We start from the raw sequence: 8,656 nt of genomic DNA, 5'->3' as shown, positions 1-8,656 counted from the left end.
CACTAAGCATAGGGTCACTTCTGGGATGGGGGGCACACAGCTGTAAATCTGACAATTGATTAATGATACAGGGTAAGGACAAAGTCATTGAAGCAGGGAGTATGCAGGTACACATCAAGAACCCTTATTTATACTCCGAGATGCTTGGCATGGCCATGTGTGTGAATAGTGTCGTATCTCCTGTTGCTGGAATGTGCATAGGATTGGTATGTGTGCTTCACTCTGATTCAGAGGACAAATTTAGGACCTGTTTGTTTTGGTCTGTTGCCATATTTAATTTTGAACCAAGCAATATATGTGGATCTCACTGATTGCAGTTTGAACCAATCCTATGTAATGTGTTTTATCACTGCAGATAGAGGAGGATCTCAATGATGATTAAACAGCACCCTCTAGTGATGAGAACTTGTTTAACAGGTATGCTACACAGGGAAGACATACAAAAGTAATGGAGCTCCTAACTAATACAGCAGTAAACCCTAGACAGACAATGAATAGGAGGAGATATAGGAGAGATTATAGGGAGTAATAGGAGGAGATATAGGGGAGGTTATATGGAGTAATAGGAGGAGATATAGAAGAGGTTATATGGAGTAATAGGAGGAGATATAGAGGAGGTTATATGGAGTAATAGGAGGAGATATAGAGGAGGTTATATGGAGTAATAGGAGGAGATATAGAAGAGGTTATATGGTGTAATAGGAGGAGATATAGGAGAGATTATAGGGAGTAATAGGAGGAGATATAGGAGAGGTTATATGGAGTAATAGGAGGAGATATAGGGGAGGTTATATGGAGTAAAAGGAGGAGATATAGGAGAGGTTATATGGAGTAATAGGAGGAGATATAGAGGAGGTTTTATGGAGTAATAGGAAGAGATATAGGAGAGGTTATATGGAGTAATAGGAGGAGATATAGGGGAGGTTATATGGAGTAATAAGAGGAGATATAGGGGGGTTATATGGAGTAATAGAGGAGGTTATATGGAGTAATAGGAGGAGATATAGGAGAGGTTATATGGAGTAATAGGAAGAGATATAGGGGAGGTTATATGGAGTAATAGGAGGAGATATAGGAGAGGTTATATGGAGTAATAGGAGGAGATATAGGGGAGGTTATATGGAGTAATAGGAGGAGATATAGGGGAGGTTATATGGAGTAATAGGAGGAGATATAGGGGAGGTCATATGGAGTAATAGGAGGAGATATAGGGGAGGTTATCTGGAGTAATGGGAGGAGATATAGGAGAGGTTATATGGAGTAATAGGAGGAGATATAGGAGAGGTTATATGGAGTAATATAAAGAGATATAGGAGAGGTTATATGGAGTAATAGGAGGAGATATAGGGGAGGTTATATGGAGTAATGGAGGAGATATAGGGGAGGTTATATGGAGTAATAGGAGGAGATATAGGGGAGGTTATATGGAGTAATAGGAGGAGATATAGGAGAGGTTATATGGAGTAATAGAAGGAGATATAGGGGAGGTTATATGGAGTAATAGGAGGAGATATAGGAGAGGTTATATGGAGTAATAGGAGATATAGGGGAGGTTATATGGAGTAATAGGAGGAGATATAGGGGAGGTTATATGGAGTAATAGGAGGATATATAGGAGAGGTTATATGGAGTAATAGGAGATATAGGGTAGGTTATATGGAGTAATGGAGGAGATATAGGGGGAGGTTATATGGAGTAATAGGACATATAGGGGAGGTTATATGGAGTAATAGGAGGAGATATAGGGGAAGTTATATGAAGTAATAGGAGGAGATATAGGGGAGGTTATCTGGAGTAATGGGAGGAGATATAGGGGAGGTTATATGGAGTAATAGGAGGAGATATAGGAGAGGTTATATGGAGTAATAGGAGGAGATATAGGGGAGGTTATATGGAGTAATATAAAGAGATATAGGAGAGGTTATATGGAGTAATAGGAGGAGATATAGGGGAGGTTATATGGAGTAATGGAGGAGATATAGGGGAGGTTATATGGAGTAATAGGAGGAGATATAGGGGAGGTTATATGGAGTAATAGGAGGAGATATAGGAGAGGTTATATGGAGTAATAGAAGGAGATATAGGGGAGGTTATATGGAGTAATAGGAGGAGATATAGGAGAGGTTATATGGAGTAATAGGAGATATAGGGGAGGTTATATGGAGTAATAGGAGGAGATATAGGGGAGGTTATATGGAGTAATAGGAGGAGATATAGGAGAGGTTATATGGAGTAATAGGAGATATAGGGTAGGTTATATGGAGTAATGGAGGAGATATAGGGGGAGGTTATATGGAGTAATAGGACATATAGGGGAGGTTATATGGAGTAATAGGAGGAGATATAGGGGAAGTTATATGAAGTAATAGGAGGAGATATAGGAGGGGTTATATGGAGTAATAGGAGGAGATATAGGGGAGGTTATATGGAGTAAGAGGAGGAGGTATATAGAAGATGTTATATGGAGTAAGAGGAGGAGATATAGGGAGGTTATATGGAGTAATAGGAGGAGATATAGAGGAGGTTTTATGGAGCAATAGAGGAGATATAGGGGAGGTTATATGGAGTAATAGGAGGAGATATAGGAGAGGTTATATGGAGTAATAGGAGGAGATATAGAGGAGGTTATATGGAGTAATAGGAGGAGATATAGGGGAGGTTATATGGAGTAATAGGAGGAGATATAGGGGAGGTTATATGGAGTAATAGGAGGAGATATAGGGAGGTTATATGGAGTAATAGGAGATATAGGGGAAGTTTTATGAAGTAATAGGAGGAGATATAGGAGAGGTTATATGGAGTAATAGGAGGAGATATAGGAGAGGTTATATGGAGTAATAGGAGGAGATATAGGGAGGTTATATGGAGTAATAGGAGGAGATATAGGAGAGGTTATATGGTGTAATAGGAGGAGATATAGGGGAAGTTATATGAAGTAATAGGAGGAGAAATAGGGGAGGTTATATGGAGTAATAGGAGGAGATATAGGGAGGTTATATGGAGTAATAGGAGGAGATATAGGAGAGGTTATATGGAGTAATAGGAGATATAGGGGAGGTTATATGGAGTAATAGGAAGAGATATAGGGGAGGTTATATGGTGTAATAGGAGGAGATATAGGGGAAGTTATATGAAGTAATAGGAGGAGATATAGGGGAGGTTATATGGAGTAATAGGAGGAGATATAGGGAGGTTATATGGAGTAATAGGAGGAGATATAGGGAGGTTATATGGAGTAATAGGAGGAGATATAGGGGAGGTTATATGGAGTAATAGAGGAGATATAGGAGATGTTATATGGAGTAAGAGGAGGAGGTATATGGGAGGTTTTATGGAGCAATACAGGAGATATAGGGGAGGTTATATGGAGTAATAGGAGGAGATATAGGAGAGGTTATATGGAGTAATTGGAGATATAGAGGAGGTTATATGGAGTGATAGGAGGAGATATAGGAGAGGTTATATGGAGTAATTGGAGATATAGAGGAGGTTATATGGAGTAATAGGAGGAGATATAGGAGAGGTTATATGGAGTAATAGGACATATAGGGGAGGTTATATGGAGTAATAGGAGGAGATATGTGGAGTAATAGGAGGAGATATAGGGGAGGTTATATGGAGATATAGAGGTGGTTATATGGAGTAATAGGAGAAGAATATATACCGAAACATTTTATGGAGAAATATAAAGTGGGATATGTATTATAATGTAATGGTCACTATGTTGGGGTCTATTTGCGATGATTTATATAATTAGATATATTTCATCTCTTACATCTATTTAGAGATCTGAACAGTTTTCTCCTTATTTAGTAAAAATGTGCAGTGTTGCCTAGCAACCAGTTATTTTTGTTTCCTTGATAATTATCTTACAAGCCACTTCTATGGGTCGTTACTCGTAAAGATGCCATTATTATTATCATCATCGTTCCCTACATACATGATCTTTTGCTGAAAGGCTATGGTAGTGATAGCGTGTGAATATGCTATAAACTGGAGAGTTGTGCACAGAGAAGGGCAGCATAGCATTTCCACCCAGCTATAGATAGGAAAAAAGCAGTTTGACGGAGAGGAGACGGAAGGGAACAAGCAAACGTGATAGACAGAGGAAAGATTGATAGTAAGACAGTGTGCTGGCCGCTTGTACTGCACTCAGAACATAGGCGGTGTCCACTGTGACACGCAAGGTTTCCAGCCGCTGTGGCATTCACAGATATGTCTCCTTGTCTTTCAGTGTCCGCCCGGAGTCAAGGACAACCTGAACCTCTGGGCAGTGTATCAACAATATCCAGGATACACCTGTCCTAGCCTCCTCCAGCCATAACATTACAGAAGGGGGAGCAGCAGCAAACAAGAGGCTTCATGAGAATTGTGAATGGAAGCAATAGGGAGGGAAACATTCTAGTAAGGCTGGGAGTACACTTTTGGTAATATACTTTAAAGGGCCTATGCAATATCCCTGCTTAATTTGTTTGTTGGATAGTAGGATGTGTAACCCAGTACTTGCTGAAGTGCCGTACTCAGGAGCTCTGTGGACCATAAAAGTGATTACAGATGATATCTTCTCTGGTTGGAATTGATCACTTCCCTTCCTCCCCGTTTGGCCCAGACTCTTTTTGTATCCTCACACATCCCTAATGCCCCTTCTGTGCCCCCCCCAAACATCTGTAATGCCTCTTCTGTGCCCCCCAAACATTCATAATGCCTTCTCTGTTCTCCCTCATATCTATTATGCCCCACACATTCAAAATACTTCCCCTTTGTCCTCACACATTTATAATTTCTCCTCTGTGCCTCCAAACATCTATAATGCCTCTCCTGTGCTCCCACACATTCATAATACTTCCTCTGTGTCCTCACACATTTATAATGCCTCCTCTGTGCCTCCAAACATCCATAACGCCTCCTCTGTGCCTCCAAACATCCATAACACCTCCTCTGTGCCCCCACACATTAATAATACTTCCTCTTTGTCCTCAAACATTTATAATGTCTCCTCTGTGCTCCAACACATCCATAATGCCTCTTCTGTACCCCCAAACATCCATAAAGTCTTCTCTGTTCCCCCAAATATCCATAATGTCTTCTCTTTTCCCCCAAACACACATAATGCCCTCTCTGTGTTCCTACACACCCATAATGTCTCCTCTGTTGTGCCCGCACACATTCATAATGCCCCTTCATCGCTCCCATACACCCAAAATAGCTCCTTTGTGCCCCCACATACCCATAATGTTTTTTGTGCTCCTACAAATTTATAAATGCCCACCCCTAAAACTTCATTTATGTCATATGATGAATCATATTACACTGGACCTCTGTTTTTAAAAAAAATGTAACTTACCTTATTATTATATGTTATTGAATCATACATTAAAAGTGAAGTTTTAGGGGTGGACATTTATAAAAAGGGGTTCTATTGACCCCAGGGATTTTTGCTTGTGGTCAGGTGATATATCATTTAAATTATTATCGCCCACACATCGCCCTATGTAAACAGTTGAATGGTGTTGAGTGTGAATATTCAAAATGCGAATTTTTTTAATGCAAATATTTATGCGAGTATCAGCACTTCCAAACTGGACACTGATCCCTCCTTTTAGGTGAAAGATATGATTGCTCATGCGCACTATGCGAATTTCATTACGGATTTTCGCATGGAAAGAAAACCAAACATAGTGAATATGCCAATTTTGCGAACATAGGATGAATATTTGTCCATATTCGCGAAATATCGCAAATTTGAATATGGCCCCTGCCGCTCATCACTACAGTTGATGGGCTGCACGTGATTCAGCAATCGTTTATGTAAAGTGGCATGCAAGGGGCACACTTACAGGGGGAGGGATGTCCTTCGGGTCCAAAGTACCTCCAGGAGGTTCTATCTACAGTGAGCAAACTATCAACAGGGCTTATGCCTACAGAGGGCTAACTACCTCTTTGGGATCCTACCTACACAGGGCAAACGACTAAAAGGCGGTTCCTACCTACAGAGGCAAACTACTAACAGTAGGGGTGGGGTCCTACCTACAGGGAGGCAAACAACTTACCAGGGGCACACCAACTTCTGTAGGAAATGTCATATTCAGGGAAACTACCTACTGGGGCCACCAATATTCTAGGGAAAACTACCTATTTGGTGTACCAACATACTGGAGGTAGCTATCGATTGGTGGTGCCAACTTACTAAGAGAAACTGCGTACTGGGGGCACCAACCGTATGGTGGAAACTACCTACTGGAGCAACCTATCTACCTCATGGCACCAAGCGTATCCTATAGGCCCTTCCATCCCCACCCCAAATAAAATTTCTGGATGTGCCCCTGGATAGATATGCCTCTTTTATGCCAAGAATGATGCCATGTTTTTGTATTCCTGGACAATTCCTTTAAAAAAAAAAAAAGGAACAAAAACATAGTAATGTTAAAATATGATAAGTAGGAAAATGTCACTAAATACCAATCCATTCCTATCCCTGGTTGTCTAATGAAGCTGTGGGCGGTATTGGAAATAGGGTCTACAAAACAATCTTAATTATAGAGTATGTCATTGGAAGCAATATGACAAAAGACAAAATAATGATGAGGAAATATAGAAGAGAAGCACGGCAGATCCATCACAACAAGCTATAACAGGATCATTAGCCGAGGTATGAGAACTTAAGTCACATGAGAGATCAATACTATACAGAAACTGCCCAACAAAGCTGACAGGACCTGTCACCACCTGGGGAACACAATACATTCAGAGCTGTCACTCCAAACCATGCATACATAGACATATAGATGTACACATGCATTAAAAGCATCATGCCTTCAATGTCTCTGCACCCACCACCACGGCTATGTTTACAAAGTGTATTGTGAGGCTCAAAAAATACACTCGTATGTACAAACGCTTTCATGGCTTTTTTTGGACAATTTTTATTCACATTTTTTGTTTATGCCGTATTTTATGAGCTTTTTGATGCTACTTATGAGTTGTGTTGCAACACTGTGTGTGGACAGCTCTCTCCCTCGTGTTTCCAGCACCAGCACACGAGCTAGCCGGCAGCGTCCCCGGACCGGATCAATGGTATAACAGAGGAATGTCCAGCGTCAAGTGCGGCAAAACGACAGGTACTTTAATGCAGGATCAGCGGACATAAACTTGCATCAGGCAGGAGCCTATTGCAGGATTAGCGGACACAAACTTGCATCAGGCAGGATGTGTTGTTTTGTTTTATCAAAGTATTTTCAAGTATTTTTAAGCATTTCCATGCCCAAAAAGCGGCAACACACATTATAAAAACCTGTAAAATGCATCAAAATGTCTTTATTAAATCCAAAATAAGTAAATATAAATTAAATATATTAAATATAAATTAAAATTATAAAATAAACTTTTTTTTCCCCACTGTCATAATAATTACAGCCATAAAAAAGACATGTAAACTATGCAGTGTTTTTCCTATTTAAAGGAGTATTCCAGCCAAATACATTTTATTCCCTATCCAAAGGATAGGGGATAAGGATGTCTGATTGCGGGGGCCCACCGTTGGGACCAATCCCACGGCGATCTCCATGCAGCAACCACATTCAATGCGGGTCTGCTTCTCCAGTCTCGGAAACTTCTGTATTACCGGAACTGGAGATGTGACGTAACGCCACGCCCCCCTCGTGACATCACGCCACTCCCCCTCCATTCATGTCTATGGGAGGGGGCGTGACGGCCGTCACGCCCCCTCCCATAGACGTGAATGGAGGGGGCTCGGCATGACATCACATCACACAGACGTTTCCGAGCCTGGAGAACAGCCCTGCAGAGACTGCGGTGGGTCCCAGCGGTGGTTCCCCTGCGATCAGACATCTTATCCCCTATTCCCCTTTTCACAACAACTGGAGAGCCACAGGTGAGAGGCCACTACTTCAAAGTATAACCCCAAGCATGCTCAGAAAACTCCAGTCTTTTCCAGTATGCTGGGAGTTTTAAAACTACATTGTGTCACACAGTCACCCCGGCTTTATAGAAACTCATAGGGGGACATTTATCAAAGTCAGTGTAGGGGCACTGATCTTATACACAGGTTTTTCTGGTGTACTTGGAGTGTACATGCACCAAATGTATTAAATGTTGCAGGGCCTGTGATAAATATGGGACTAGTACACATTTTTGTGAAATTTCACTTCACAACACTTTTGCCACGACTTTTTCCACCTGCGTGACTTTTGTGTGACTTTCTGAAAGCCAGTTTTGTATGTCAGGTCTGTTCTGGTTTTATGGGGGGAGATTTATCAAAACCTGTCCAGAGGAAAAGTTGCCCAGTTGCCCATAGCAACCAATCAGATCGCTACTTTCATTTTGCAGAGGCCTTGTTCAAAATGAAAGAAGCGAGCTGATTGGTTGCTATGGGCAACTGGGCACCTTTTCCTCTGGACAGGTTTTGATAAATCTCCCCCTATGTGTAGTTGAAGGCTGTGTGACAAATCTGTGACTTATTTTTAGAATAGTCGCACGTCGTAAATCACTGACCACTACAAAGTAAAAAGCAGATATCGTGAGAACATCTGTTCAGTGAGATATCGTGAAGACCGGCGTACCACTAAAAGATGCACTTAAAGTCGCGACAAATATACACAAAAAACCTGTGTAAATCCTAATGGCTGGAGATCCCGAA

The 8,656-nt window shown here is 41.2% G+C and overlaps 1 protein-coding gene and 1 long non-coding RNA gene across 3 annotated transcripts in view; one reads left to right on the top strand and one right to left on the bottom strand.

Annotated features, from left to right (window-relative positions):
• WNT3 (Wnt family member 3) overlaps positions 1-8,656 on the bottom strand; it is a 455,111-nt gene that overhangs the window by 198,622 nt on the left and 247,833 nt on the right. The gene's annotated exons all lie outside the window — the stretch shown is intronic.
• LOC130296788 (uncharacterized) overlaps positions 7,752-8,656 on the top strand; it is a 71,502-nt gene continuing 70,597 nt past the window's right edge. The window contains exon 1 of one of the 2 annotated variants that reach the window (XR_008849287.1): positions 7,752-7,891. This is a non-coding gene — a long non-coding RNA (uncharacterized LOC130296788). Of the gene's footprint in view, positions 7,892-8,369; positions 8,420-8,656 lie in introns of those variants that run through there. The other variant, XR_008849288.1, reaches the window with a different exon arrangement.

The sequence above is a fragment of the Hyla sarda genome, chromosome 12, assembly GCF_029499605.1.
Source record: "Hyla sarda isolate aHylSar1 chromosome 12, aHylSar1.hap1, whole genome shotgun sequence".
In the NCBI taxonomy this organism is placed as follows: domain Eukaryota; kingdom Metazoa; phylum Chordata; class Amphibia; order Anura; family Hylidae; genus Hyla; species Hyla sarda.
This window is presented reverse-complemented; position numbering and strand designations above follow the sequence as displayed.